This window comes from Pleurodeles waltl, chromosome 9, assembly GCF_031143425.1.
Source record: "Pleurodeles waltl isolate 20211129_DDA chromosome 9, aPleWal1.hap1.20221129, whole genome shotgun sequence".
Lineage (NCBI taxonomy): Eukaryota > Metazoa > Chordata > Amphibia > Caudata > Salamandridae > Pleurodeles > Pleurodeles waltl.
In genome coordinates, this window is record NC_090448.1 from 407679279 (window position 1) to 407693838 (window position 14560).

Sequence of the window (14560 nt, forward strand, 5' to 3'; positions counted from 1 at the left end):
AACTGACCATTATTCAAGTACTCTTTATCTCTTACTAGCTTCCTGCCCTTTGCCTCATGTACTCTTATTGTCTCCTTCCCTTTCGTGCACTCATCTGAATTATGTCCTTATTGGTGTTTGGTCACTTGGTTAATGATTTTGAGCCTTCAGTACATATGCAGTATGTGGGTTATATTAACATTGAGCTAATATCCTTACTTACCGTAATGTGGAATGGTCCCGTTACAAGTGCGTACCAGAATCTGGAGTAAGTTATAGGTTTTTAACTCCTTGACTACTAAGAACTAGATGATCTCATCCTCCGCTCCACCGGTGCTGGCTGCACTGAGGACAAGACCAACTCATCCTTAGCCCTCAAGTGGCAACACAAAAAACCTCTTGTCGGTAAATAAAAAGGTCAAACAAAGGAAAAGCTAAAAGTGAGGCAGAAAATGATTCCTAGCTGAAGTTTAGTTACTTGGAGCTCCCCCCTATATTTATGGTGGAAGATAGTGACAGATCTGTCATCAAAATGGCCATGAGACAATGGAGACTGGAAAAAGACAACCAAAACGTACTGGGAACTGATGTTAAGAGCACAGTGAGAAAAGGGGTCAGAGTGAAAGAATGAGTAATGAGTGTGGACCAACCATCGAGGGTAAGGGGCAGCAGGCTTACTTCAGTTTAGCGAGAGAAGAACGGTCAGGCAGAGAGAAGTGCAGGTCTTTGTGAAGTACTTCCCAGCAACAAGGAAATAATAAAGATTAAGACTGGGTTATATGGACTGCCCCTAAAAAGGGAGCAAGTATGCTCCGAAGTGAAAATGGTCAATTATAATTTTAGAAGAACCAACTTGATATTGAGGACTCTGAAAATGGCATACTGTCATTAACGAGCACCTGCCAGTGGTCACTGTGTTGCTGGACTTCAGGTTCCAATGTAGATCGTACCTTGTTTTGTGAGTGCCCTACTGTCTCTTAGAAGCTCCATGTAGAGCTCTTCTGAGGACTAGTTTTGGTTATGCTGCACTCATGCCTTAGAATCCTAAAGCTAGTCCTTCTTTTTGGAATTTGGATTCCTTAGAGTTAAAGTCAGATTTACCAGCACATCTGTAAATGTTAATAATATCAAAGTATTAGTTCAAACTCTCATAGCTATTTCTGAGTAAACATTTAACAAGCAGATAACCTTTTTTACTTTTTTGCTTAAGTCTAAATCCTCGTTTGAATTTTATAGTAGGTAACAATAGATAGTTATAACCGCACATACATTTTCTTGTGATCAAATCTACAAGGGGTGGATAGCCGCCTGTCTAGGCACTGAAAGCTTTGAAGCACATATCATAGCCTTTCTTTGGACCCATTCTTACCTTGTAAATGAGGTGAGATTTAGTCCTGTCAAAGGTAAATTACTTTTGAAGATTTGGAATGGGAAGAGAGCAACCCTAAAATTGGTGGGGTGTAGGGAAAGATCTGTTCATAGCATGCATTGCTGATGCATATGCTTTGTAAATGTCTGCCATCTATCAGTACATTACAAGTTTGTTTTTTTTTCTTTTTTAGAAGTTTCCACCAACGTGGTGGAAACTTGTAACGGTCCACACAGATCTATTTTCAGGCTTAAGTTGTTGCCAAAACAAAAATCAACATCCATGACCAGGCCTTCTAGGCAGACTTTGTTAGTGTCCAAAGCTCCGATTCTTGAAAGGCTGGCAGAGATACTGGATGCAAAACAGAAGACTTTCATTAATTCTGGCACACGCAAGATTTCTACAAAGCCCCAGGGGAAAATCTCCAGCACAATGCCAACAATACCCAAAAAGTGAAGACTCACCTTGCAGGAAGAAATCACCTTCATAGAACCTCATTGCCCGGTGCTGGAAAGGCACATGTCCAGTCTCCAAGCCTGATATTGCAGCTTTCACCTAGCCACTTCACTCCATCACCTCCTTCACACTCTTATTCTCCACCAACTCCATCCCGTCCACAATCTCCAGAGGGGTCAGCCCGATCTTATTCTGAATCCTAGCAGTCACTGTGTGGAGGGAGACCCATATGATCATCCTGTGGAAGCAGGAGCGGGGGTGGGGAGGGTCAACTATAATGTAATCCACCAGACGACCCAAACCTTGGACCCTATGCCAGTAGGCCTTCATCTTCGATCATACTACTGTGAATCAGTCAGTGATTCAGAGGGCGGCTCATCACCATAAGGTGGAGATGCACACCATAGAAAAGGAGGATGGCTTTCAATAGAAACTCTTTCACAGACTGAATGTTCAGTGCACTATTTACCGATTCTGAAGGGGATGTGTAAAATGGCCCCCAAGAATTTAAGGACCCGATGTGGGGAAAAGGTAGTTAGTTACACAAAGGGTGGACAGGAAATTCAAGGCTTCTCCTAGTGATTCTTTGTAAATTAGAAGCTATGTCCCCCTGACACTCCAGTTGTTCGTACAGCAAGGACGTGGGTGTCTGTCTAGGCAACTGGGGATGTCTTCCCCACTGTGTCTCAGATAAGGAAACGCTGCGGGGAAGAGAGTCTGTAATAGGTCGAACTATCCAGTTGTGAATAGCCAACTTTATAGGTTTGCTGTCTCTCTGCAACAGGAATCACTGGGAGAAAACGGTGGTCCTCATTCAACACCTTCCAGAAACTCATAGGAAGAGGGGTGAGGAATTGGTATCATAGTTGAAAACTATCTCTAGTATGACCATCAGGAGCGCTCTTGATGCAGCCGACACCCCATCCCGTGGTGTCAACACTAATGTTCTCCTCCGCCGGCATCCATGACTTTGCATCCCAGGTTTTAAGCCAGAGGTGCAGTAACATCTTATTGTGCCATTTGTCAGGGAACGTCTCTTTGAGCCCCAATTCAACGAGATGTTAAGAGAAGATTAAGAGAGACAATGAGATTGCTAAGTCTGTCAGTGCCCTACAGTCCTCAGGGGATGAGATGGTTCTGGCAAAGGAGCTCCCACTCCTAACCACCGACTCATCTTCTTTCATCCCCTCTGATCATCCAACACCTGTCTTGGTTGCAGGGGGGATGAGCGACAGCAGAATATCAGATTTCCAACACTGTTGGATGGAAATCACACCAGGTCAGTGTGTCCTAGAAGTAGTTCAGCAAGGCGGCTGCCTCAAATTCCACACCACCCACCGCGTCCATCATACCATCTAGACGCCACAGCTTAAGTCAAATGCATCTTACGCTCTTGCAAGAAACGTTTTCAGCCTTGCCCCAGAAGGGTGCTATACATCCATTCCCCCTACATCAATGAGGAGAGGGAGCCTACTTGTTATACTTCCTCATTCCAAAGCAGGACGGATGCTCCACCTCATACTAGATCTGAGGCCACTCAAATAATACATATTGTTGGAACATTTTAGTTTAACCACTCTGCTGGATGCCATCAATTTACTTCGACAGGGGGAATTCATGACCGTGTTGGATCTCAAAAATGGGTATTTCCACATCCCCATCTACCCTGCTCATCACAAATATCTACGGTTTGTGATAAGCAGACAGGATTACCAGCTCAGTGCTACTCTTCGGGGTCATCACAGACCCAAGAGACTTCACAAAGTTTTTGGCAATGCTGGCTGCTCATCTTTGAAGAGCAGTCATTCTTGAATTTCTGCACCTCAGCAACTGGTTGCTCAACAGCAACCGAAGACTGCAATATCTATACATACTAAGATAGCCCTGAACTTTCTAAACAACGTAGGCTTCACAGGCAATGCTAAAAAGTCTGATCTTCAACCCCAGCAGAATCAACTGTCCTGGGATAAATTTTAAATGCTGTCAATGTGGAAAGCATACCCCATCAGCAGAGAGGGTGATGGCATTTCAACAGCTGCGTGCCTCTATTTCACACCACTTGTCCCATATCTGTAAGTATAGTGATCAAGCCCATTGGTATGATGTAATCATGTACAGAAATTATTCCACATGTTAGGCTGCACATGTTCTTGGTTCAGTAGTGTTGAACCAGTCAGAAGAGCAGAGGACCAATGGGAAGATCTAGTGCTGATAAAGGTCAGCATTGAGTGCACTCTGCAATGATGGAACAGCAATAAACTGTTGATGGGCAGGCCTTCTGTGTAACCTCTTCTGTAGGGTCACTTATAGGGTGCTGGACACATCTAAACACTATGGCCTCCATCACGACCGAAGACTGCCAGGGCCACTGTGTTTGGTGGAATACCGCCAAATTAGGAGTTTGGTGGTTTGGCCGAAGTCAAACTGCCGAGCTGTCACCCGTCCCGCCACATTACTGCATTCACGCGGGCTGGAGGTGAGCACCTCCAGCATGGCTGATGGCATGAAACCGCTTGTGGTATCACGAGGTGGGAGACTGCCAGCATTTTCCTGGCGGCCTTGCACCCTGGCAACAGGACTAAGCATTCCTGTTGCCAGGATACACTCGCAAACACATCCACATACCCGCACAGATGCACTCACACACTTACTTATAACACATGGCCCTTTTCTGACGCTCAAAGCCTTCTACTCCATGGAATGACTCAAGGTGGTACTTGAGTGTATAGACAACATGATAGCCATGTACTACATTCAGAAGCAACTGGAAAACACTCTCCCCTCCTTTCAGCATTGGCGCAAACATCTTTGCCATTGGATAGTTTGCTATCACGTTTATCTTTTGGTTGAACATCTCCCAGGAGTGAACAACAATTTTGCAGGACACATGAACAAGTCTGCAAGCGGGTACTTCACCAGTGAGTCCTCTGAAAGTACTTCTGCCAGTGGGGGACCCCACTCATTGACCTATTTGCCATGCCAGAAAATGCGAAATGGCAAAGCTTCGCCTCTAGTTCTCACACTGACACTCCGTGGGCAATCTACTATGAATGAATTACTTAGGGATATTTGCTTATGCTTTTCCACTCTCCTGCTTATTCTATGTGTGGTTACGAACATGAGGAAGGCATCAGCCACGCTCCTTCTTGTGACCCAAGCTTGACCCAGGCAGTCTTGGTATTCCATGCTTGTAGAGCGATTTGTCTATGAGCCCACACACAAAACTCCCAAGCAGGCAGAAACGTTGCTCCCAACAACAGGGTTAAATCAGAAACCTAGCTAACTCAACTTTGCTATATGGCACCTAAGGATTTAAAATATGGACATTTACAGCTCCCAGAGGCTTGTATGACCTTCCTAAAAGAAGCACGGAGGCCATTGCTGTGGCCTGTTACACAGCCAAAAGGAAACACTTTGTAAATTTCTGCATCTCTAAACAACTGGACCCATTTAGGGTTTCCATTCAGGATTTATTGTCATACTTTTCCCACCTCAACAAGGCAGGTGTAGCTGTATATGTGGATGACATGGAATGTGATCATTTTTTTCACATTCCTGTAGTAAAGGTGTTCATGGAGGATCTTAAAAGGGTTTATATCCCCAGGAACACTTGGGAGAACCTCAATGTTGTACTGGCATGACTGAACAGGCTTACTCATGTCCCTTGCAGTTCCTTTCATGGAATGTTGCTTTCCTTGTAGCAGTAACATCATTCTGGTGAATTACTGAACTGCAGGCTGCTACTAACACAGAGCATGTTTTAAAGTTTCACAGGGATAGAGCCGTCCTTAGGATAAACCCCAAGTTCTTATCTAAGGTAGTATCGCCTTTACATATCAATCAAACTATTAAGCTGCCTGTTTTTTTTCCACAACCACATCCCATAGCGGAAAGAACTTTACATAATCTACATTTTAAGAGGGCTTTCATGTACTACATTGATAGGACTAAACCTCTTCCAAGGACCAATCCACTCTTTGTATCCTTTGCTAAACCTTGTAAAAGTCAAACTATCTCAAAGGCAAGCATTGCAAGGTGGATTGTTCAATGAATTCAGACTGCTTATGCTGGGGTGAATGTATATTCCCTGTAAATCCTAGGACTCACTCTGCAAATAGAAAGGGAGCACTATGGCTCTCTTAGGTAACGTTTCCTTTAGCAGATATCAGCAAAGCTTCTTCCTGGAAAGCTCTTCCTCATCAATTCACACACATTCACACAACATTGTGTGAACCTATTTATTCATCATTAGGCTATGGTTGGCCAGGCTATAATAAGAATATTGTTTCAAACATCTGCATCACCTGCCATGTAGCCACCACATGGAGGAAACTGGTTTACAGTCAGTGCTAAGCATGTGTATCTGAAGCTACAAATGCTACAAATGGAAAATGTTACTTTAACTGTAAGCATCTGTTCCTAGCATGTAGTCACATGCAACAACCCTCACTCCACAGAAGCTGGCAGTGACTGCATATGTATCTTCCAATAAATATACATGTATTTTTCAGGTAGCACAGAACATACCTACTACTTTCAACACGCCGTTTTTGCCTGCTGACCAAAACAAACAAAACAATCTAATGTGGATTGGTGCACATGCAGATTGTTACACTAAAGGAGGAGTCATGCAACATCTCATGACACAAAGCCTCTGTGAAGAAAAACAGCTTGTAAAGTTAGAGCAGAACACTAGATGGCAGGATTATATAAAGCATGTGAATCTACAGCACTACAAACTACAAACAGATGCCTACATGGTAAGTCATTTTTCCTTCTCCACAAGGAAAAACATTTCCCCAGTGGAGAAAAAAAGGGATTTAAATAAGTTCAGTTGCACACATGAGAAGGCAATACGTTTTGTCATTCATTTAAAATTATGTTCAAGCTCCTCAATTTAGGCAAAGTTTTTCTTGGGCAAATGAATTCATTTGCACTATTGTGACTTAAATTGCATGCCATTATTTTAAATACTGTAAATGTATTTCTATCAACAGTGTATGTTTTGAAATGTATTTAAAAAATATTTTAAAAACATGCACGGTGTACCACATGCTTCTTCATGTGTCTGAACAATATTTGTCTGATGGATACAACTTCTAGAGATTCCTCATCCTATGAATATCCCTCCAGGTGTCAGGCTGTTCAGGAAACTTTTCCCCCACCAATAGCTCTTCAGCCCCTGCAGGTGACCCTATGCAGTTCTAGCCACTACTTAACCCACCAGTTGTGACATCGTCTGAACATATTAGGTGCTAGCTGATGGACTGTTCTCAGTTCCTGTTTTCAGCCCCTTATTGAAGAGTGTTTGGATCTGCCTTGGTGTTTTACTTAGAAAATTCCTCAGTGCTTAGATAGAGACTAGGTCAAATGTCTTCTGATTTTAGGTTTTAAACCGTCTCCCAGGTGCAGCCTGTAACTCCTGATCATTAATACCCAAAATCGTTATCAGGAAGTGAAAGGCAATGCTGTTTCTGGCCAAGTCCTTCAGAGATACATCAAGGTATTCCCCTTCATCTTTTAGGTAAGCCTCCTGACAGGGAACAATCTGCAAAAAGATCTTCACAAATGAGCACCATAAGAAGAAGATATTATCCTATTCTTCAAGGAAGTGGCCGGAGTCTTAATTCCATTCCCTGATGACAGACTCTCCCTCATTGTTACAAAAAGTGAGTGGAATTTCTGTTTCTGTCAGCCTGCGTGCATAAGATGAGGCCTTATGTCTGTCAATGTTGGACTTGTTCAGGACAACTCCAGTTGATTCTGGACCATAACCAAAGGTAGAGCCCGATCAAGTGGTGACGCTGGAAACTCCATCTGTGCCTAACTCCGCTCCTCTATGGACTTTGGCTTTGACACGTGAAAAAGGTTTCTCAAGGTGCAATCACTTGTTTGATCAGTGCCGCCTGTGACACCAGTCTCGGAGACATTTGTTCTGCCAATTTGAAGTCAAAAAAGCATTATTCTGGTGGTTAAAGAGAGTGTTAAAAGCATGTTTGGTTAACATGCCTTTGGCAAAGCCTTTTCCTATGGCCCAAAAATCCACCTGGACGAAAGAGCCGTTTGTATTCAACTCTGAAGCCTTTGTTATGCCTTATAAGGTAAAACGTCTCACAGAAGATAATGACTCAGAGGCTGATAACCTTCTTCCTCCCTTTGTTACTGATGCTGACTTGTATCTTGATTTACAGATTGCAAGTGGCCTGAATACCTCTCCTTAAGGGGACATCACTTACCCCTCTTGTCCTCCTTCAGAAAGTTATTTGTTCACTTCAGAGTTCATAATGCCCTCCTCTGAGGGAAAATCTGTTATTTTGACAAAAATGTTGCACCTGCGTTTGGGGCAGGTTTGGATCTAGAGGATGCCCTACCCATCAGCAGATCTATTCCCCTCTTTGGTCTTGTAGCTCTGCTGCCTCAAACATTTTGGACCCCCAACTGCCTGCTTTATGCTTCCATTTTCCACTGGAGGGCAAAGTTCTCCAATTTCTTGTTTATGTCCTTGGCCTCCTTATCCTAGTGAAGGGCGGGATCCCACCCTTGATCTTTGTCTATAGAACCTATTCATTCAACAAAAGAAGTTCAGGATGCTGTTCCTAAGCCCAGTTCTGCTCGCCCTCATTGCAGGTGATTGGCTGGAACCCCTTGACCTTCAGGGTTCCTACTTCCATATGCTAATCTCCATGCCCACAGATATTACCTGAGGTTTGTAGTGGGGCCACGTGCTATCAGTTCCTGTTCCTATCGTTTGGACTGATGACTGTGTCACACGCAATTACAAATGTGCTGGCAGTCGAGGCACCTGCACTGCAGTGTGCAGAAATCCATGTTTTAAAAATGTCACCTTTCCCCAATACATAGGTTAACCTTCATAGAAGTGGTGTTGAGCATGAACCCCCTTGTTGGAAAATGCCCCTTTAGACATGCACACCCCCACTTTTTACCTGGTATATGATGCAATCTTTTTGTTTGTTCCAAACATTTTATTGTTTTCCAAAAAACAAATACAGGCAAAATATATGAGATATAGAAACAATCCGCTATACATGAAAGGTTACAGTCAGCTAAAAATAACAGTAAATTCTAATGGCACATTGGATACAGGACTGGGAACGACACACGTCTGTAAGACGTGTGACCAGGAACTAACAGTTTTAAGTTATACATATGGGTCACATAAAGGTGTATCGCAGCTAGCATACCGGGTGGGGGTGGGGGGGTGTAAGGAGTTGATAGGGGTGGAGTGGGAGTTGTATTAGTTGCAGGAGGAGGTATCCAGCCGTCTAGGAGGGCCCAGAGTTTTGGACCTCAAGTGTCTACAGGGAGTGTGTTTCCTCCGGATTTCTCCATAAATTTGTCTAGTGTTTGCCAGATGGCATTGGATATCCTAGGGGTGCGTGGGTTTGTGTCTTTGGAGTGGTGTGCTCCTCTGAGGTAGGAGACCCTTCCACCATGTGTGATATTAGATATGCTTGAAAGACTTCTATTCAGAGAGAATTACTTTAACTGCAGTTGTTAAGAGGAGGTCCAACAGGGCTCTATCATTATGTGTAAGGTTGAGTGTGGTAGTAGAGGTCCACGGTCCAAGAGCAATCAATGTGAAGTTTAAGGGGATTTGAAGACTAAACATAAAGAATAGTTGCCTCTGGATTTAGGACTAATAGTCATTGAGAAGATGGCATTCAAAGAACATGTGTTCATATGTACCAGGAACTAATTCACAGTTCCAGCAAGCATCTTTGCCTTATAACTTTAATTTGAAAAGTCTGGAAGGGGGCTGGAGTAAGAGGTTCATTGTGAAGAATTTGGATTGTATTAATGTGGCTATTTTGTCGCAAAGGGCATATTTGCCAATATTTAGCCTGTCATTCTTTGAGATGTAGGCACTGGAAGTGGGGTTAAAGTGTTTGGACATTTTTTTGAGTAAAATTGAGTTTGTTGGTGATTGGGGTAATGCTGTGATTTTGTAGATTCTAGAGGCTGTGTGGCCTGAGGAGTACCATGTATTCAGACTGTATGATGGGTGCGTCTTTGTGAGAGAGTTTAGATAATGCTACTTTGAGTTGTAAAAAGCTATAAAAGTCTAAATTGGGGAGATTATGTCTAATTGCAAGATCTGAGAAAGGATGTGGTTCTTTATTTTTATCATAAAGATCTCGTATTAAGTTGATGCCCTTAGAGCCCAGAAGTGGCCCAACAATGAGGTGGTGCCCGATTTTATTTTGGGATCATGCCAATGTGATGCCCACAAGGGATTGTGGATTTAAGTTGGCATATGTTTATCAAGGAATTCTAATGCACTCAATGTCTAAAATAATTTGTTAGGCGTGTGGTGGTTTGAATCTCGTCATAGTGATAAAGGAAGTGATACTGAAAGGGGAGCATAATGTGTGTTCATTGTCTTACCATTGAGGGGGTCAGTATATCTGATAATTTGCAAAAGGTACCCTGTGCAGCTAAAAGGGATGATTGATGGAGACTCTACTTTGGTAGATTGCAACCTCCCTCAGTCTGGTTATGTGTAAAAGCTTTGTAAGTGATTCTAGCCTTTTTGTCATTCCAAAGAAAGTTAGATGTCAGTTTGTCTATTGTATGGAAAAAGGAGGGCGAGAATCTCGTAGGTAGAATAGAGGAAGCAAAGTTTATAATGGGTGTGATCATCATCTTTTAGTGTTTGGATTCTGCCCCCTCCATGAGATATATTTTGGGAACTGCTTATTAAGTAAGTCTTTAACTTTACTGATGATTTTAGTCTCATTAAGTAGTATAATATTGGCTAAATCAGTGGTGAACCAAAGCCACAAGTATTTAAAGTGTTTAGGTTGATATTTAAGCCCAGAGTCCCTAAGATTTGCAGAGAAATAGGGGACATTAAGAGGGAACACCTCCATTTTGTCCTTGTTTAATGTGTTGCTGGAGACTGGGAAAGCTTGTGTATGATGTTGGAGATCGCTGGGATCGCATTTGCAATATCCTCAGAAAAGATGACAATATTGTACTCATACACTGCAGTTTTATGGGTTTTGGTGCTGAATTGGAAGCCCCTGACGTCTGTAGAGATGTTTATTAGTGTAGGTAGTGGGGCGAAAAGAGAGGGGAGAGCAGATATCTCTGCTTAGTGCATTGGTGGAGGTCAAATGAGAAAGACCATCCTCCATTTATCCTAACATTCACTTTGGGTTTGGCGTACAGAGCCATGGTCATATTAATAAATGTTTTGCCTAGATTGTGAGCATCAAGCACAGCGTGTAGTGAGAGCCATCTGGGAGTTATACAGGTTAGCGTAGAAGCCCTTGGAAACTTCAAGGATTTTGTGTGTTTTTAATTTCTGAGACCCATCTGGTGTTTTAATGTGTAATGTTATTGAAGTTGCTTCTGAGTTTGAGGGTGGCAACTAGTACTTTGCCAGCTCCATTATGGAGTAGTAGACGTTTTGACTTTTTGCCATCAACCCAGACGTAGGCCTGCTTACTGACAATGGACTTGTACTTATATTTCAGTTGTTTGATTTCATTTCATAGGCTCTTATTTTTGGTGTTTCTAAATGCTGACTCTTTTTCTTTAATTTCTAGACCTAACTTTTGTAAGGTGTTTTTAATTTCACAATTCTTGTTGGACATACGTTTAACGATTTGACCTCTCATGGCGCATTTAAACACGCCCCATAAAACCAAAAGACCGAATGGCGATCTAAGATAGGATCCATTGGGAGATTGAAATCGCCTCACAGTATCATTTTGGAGTGTTGTGGGATATCAGCAAGCTTCTAAATGACTGCACGACAGAATGTTGGATCATTAGCATTGGGGGCATATATGTTCATTACGTATAGGTCCTGATCACCATTATTCAGTCTGGCATGCAGCTTTCTATCATTGGTATCATGCTCTCAAGCTATTATGGACAGTTCTGAGATTTTGGAGATCAGAGTCCATTCTCCATTCTTTTTTCTACATGTTTCAGAACATGTTACATCCATAACCCAGCCCTTTCTCATTGTTAAAGCTTTGTTGAAGCCTATCTTAATTTCTTGAAGGAGGACTATGTAGCCTGATATACATGGTCCTTTTCACTGGGTGGTTGAGTTGTTTGGTGGGATAAAATTTAGGGAAGACATTGGTGGCTGCAAAAACTGATTGGGAGATGTTCTTGTCTAGCAGGCCTGGAATAGGCCAACGGTCGCCTATGAGGCTAGATCGCTGGTATAAAACTCCAACTGCTGGAGTATGGAAGGGACATGTGGGGAAGGAAAGATCGGGTGGGGGACAAGCAAAATTGTAAACTCACAGTGAGTATGGGGGTCCTCAGGGTGCACGTTGGTCTCCATTCCACCAAGAGGAATCTGTAAGAGATTGTGTGTTGGGGCAAACGTGGTGGAGAACGACATGAAGGCTAGTCCAACACTGGGGCTAACAAGTGGGTCACATTTGCAAGAAGATGTTCGGACTATATAATGCTAAAAGGTGTGTGTATGTATGTCTGCAGGAACGACCCTGAATGGAGGTAAATAATAGTTCGATGGCATCTGTCGCTGTAGATACGCATGTTCTGCAATAGCTCGCCATCTGGTGTTGGGCCGGAGTGTTACAAGTTGTTTTTCTTCGAAGAAGTCTTTCGAGTCACGGGACCGAGTGACTCCTCCTTTTGTCTCCATTGCGCATGGGCGTCGACTCCATCCTCGATTGTTTTTTTTCCGCCATCGGGTTCGGACGTGTTCCTGTCGCTCCGAGTTTCGGAACGGAAAAAATAGTTAATTTCGGAAGATTTTCGTCGGTATTGTTGCGTTCGGGATCGGCGTACTTAGATTCCACACCGCATTGAAGATCGAAGAGCTCCGGTGCCCTTTGGGGTAGTTTTTCGATCCTCCGTCGGGGCCTGGTCGGCCCGACCGCGTGCTGAAGAACGCCGATGGAACGGACCCCGTTCCGTTTCTGCCCCAAATGCCACAATAAATACCCCTACACAGACCAACACTTGGTCTGCAACCTGTGCCTGTCACCTGAGCACAGCGAAGACACCTGCGAGGCCTGTCGTGCGTTCCGGTCCCGAAAAACACTCCGAGACCGTCGAGCCAGAAGACTTCAAATGGCGTCCGCACCGACAGCCCAACGGGAGTTCGAGGAACAGGAAGAAGAAGGTACCTTCTCGATCCAAGACTCAGACTCCGAAGGATTCGACGATACACAAACCGTGAGTAAGACGTCGAAAACCACACAAAGAAACATTTACAAGGCCCAGGGGACGCCACTGCCACCAGGCCATGGCTCGACCCATAAATTCGGTGACCGACCGTCGGCACCGAAAAAGGCCCAAACAGTGCCGAGATCGTCCGACTCCGGTCGAGACACCGGCACGCAGCCTTCTCGGGACCGAGAAAGTGCTGGAGACAAGCCTCGACACCGAGATGCCGGTGTGGACACGGCTCGACGCCGAGACAGCGGCACCGAAACAGATCGACGCCGAGAGGTTTCGGCCCCGAAAAGGAAAAAAGTCACCTCGGAGCCGAAAAAACACGCAGACAAAGTTTCGATGCCGAAACAAACTGCAAGCGACCCAGCTTCAGGCTCTTATACAGAAGAGCACTCGCTAACCTCCCAAATGCAAAAGCATAGGTTTGAGGAAGAGCTACAAGCAACTGATGTGGACCATACGCAAAAGCGTATCTTCATTCAGCAGGGGACAGGAAAAATAAGCACCCTTCCCCCCATTAGGAGAAAGAGAAGGTTGGAGTTCCAGACGGAACAAGCACCACAACCAAAAGTGGTGAAAAGAGTTACACCACCACCCTCTCCTCCGCCCGTGATTAACGTTTCACCAGCACAAACTCCATCTCACTCCCCAGCTCACACCACCATGAGCCAGGGTGACCAAGATCAGGACGCATGGGACCTATACGACGCCCCAGTGTCAGATAACAGCCCGGAGGCATACCCTACAAAGCCATCTCCACCAGAAGACAGCACCGCGTACTCTCAGGTGGTGGCTAGAGCAGCACAATTTCACAACGTTAGCCTCCACTCAGAACAGGTCGAGGATGATTTCTTGTTCAACACACTCTCCTCCACCCACAGCTCCTACCAAAGCCTGCCTATGCTCCCTGGTATGCTCCGACACGCAAAAGACATATTTAAGGAGCCGGTCAAAAGTAGGGCAATCACACCAAGGGTGGATAAAAAGTATAAGCCGCCTCCTACGGACCCGGTTTTCATCACTACACAGCTGCCACCAGACTCTGTTGTTGTAGGAGCAGCTAGGAAAAGGGCCAACTCTCACACATCTGGAGATGCACCACCCCCAGATAAAGAAAGCCGCAAGTTCGATGCAGCTGGTAAGAGAGTCGCAGCACAAGCTGCAAAGCAGTGGCGCATCGCGAACTCCCAGGCACTACTTGCGCGCTATGACAGAGCCCACTGGGACGAGATGCAACATCTCATTGAACATCTGCCCAAGGACTTCCAAAATAGGGCAAAACAAGTGGTTGAGGAGGGACAGACCATCTCCAACAACCAGATACGTTCCTCCATGGACGCTGCAGATACAGCTGCACGGACAATTAATACATCTGTAACTATCAGAAGGCATGCATGGCTCCGAACGTCTGGATTTAAACCAGAGATTCAACAAGCAGTTCTCAATATGCCTTTTAATGAAAAAGAACTGTTCGGTCCAGAAGTGGACACAGCGATTGAGAAACTCAAAAAAGATACGGACACTGCCAAAGCCATGGGCGCACTCTACTCCCCGCAGAGCAGAGGG

General features: G+C 44.4%; 1 protein-coding gene across 3 annotated transcripts in view; it reads left to right on the top strand.

The window, feature by feature from the left end:
• Positions 1-14560, top strand: part of RPS6KA4 (ribosomal protein S6 kinase A4) — a 222250-nt gene that overhangs the window by 174679 nt on the left and 33011 nt on the right. The window lies entirely within an intron of this gene.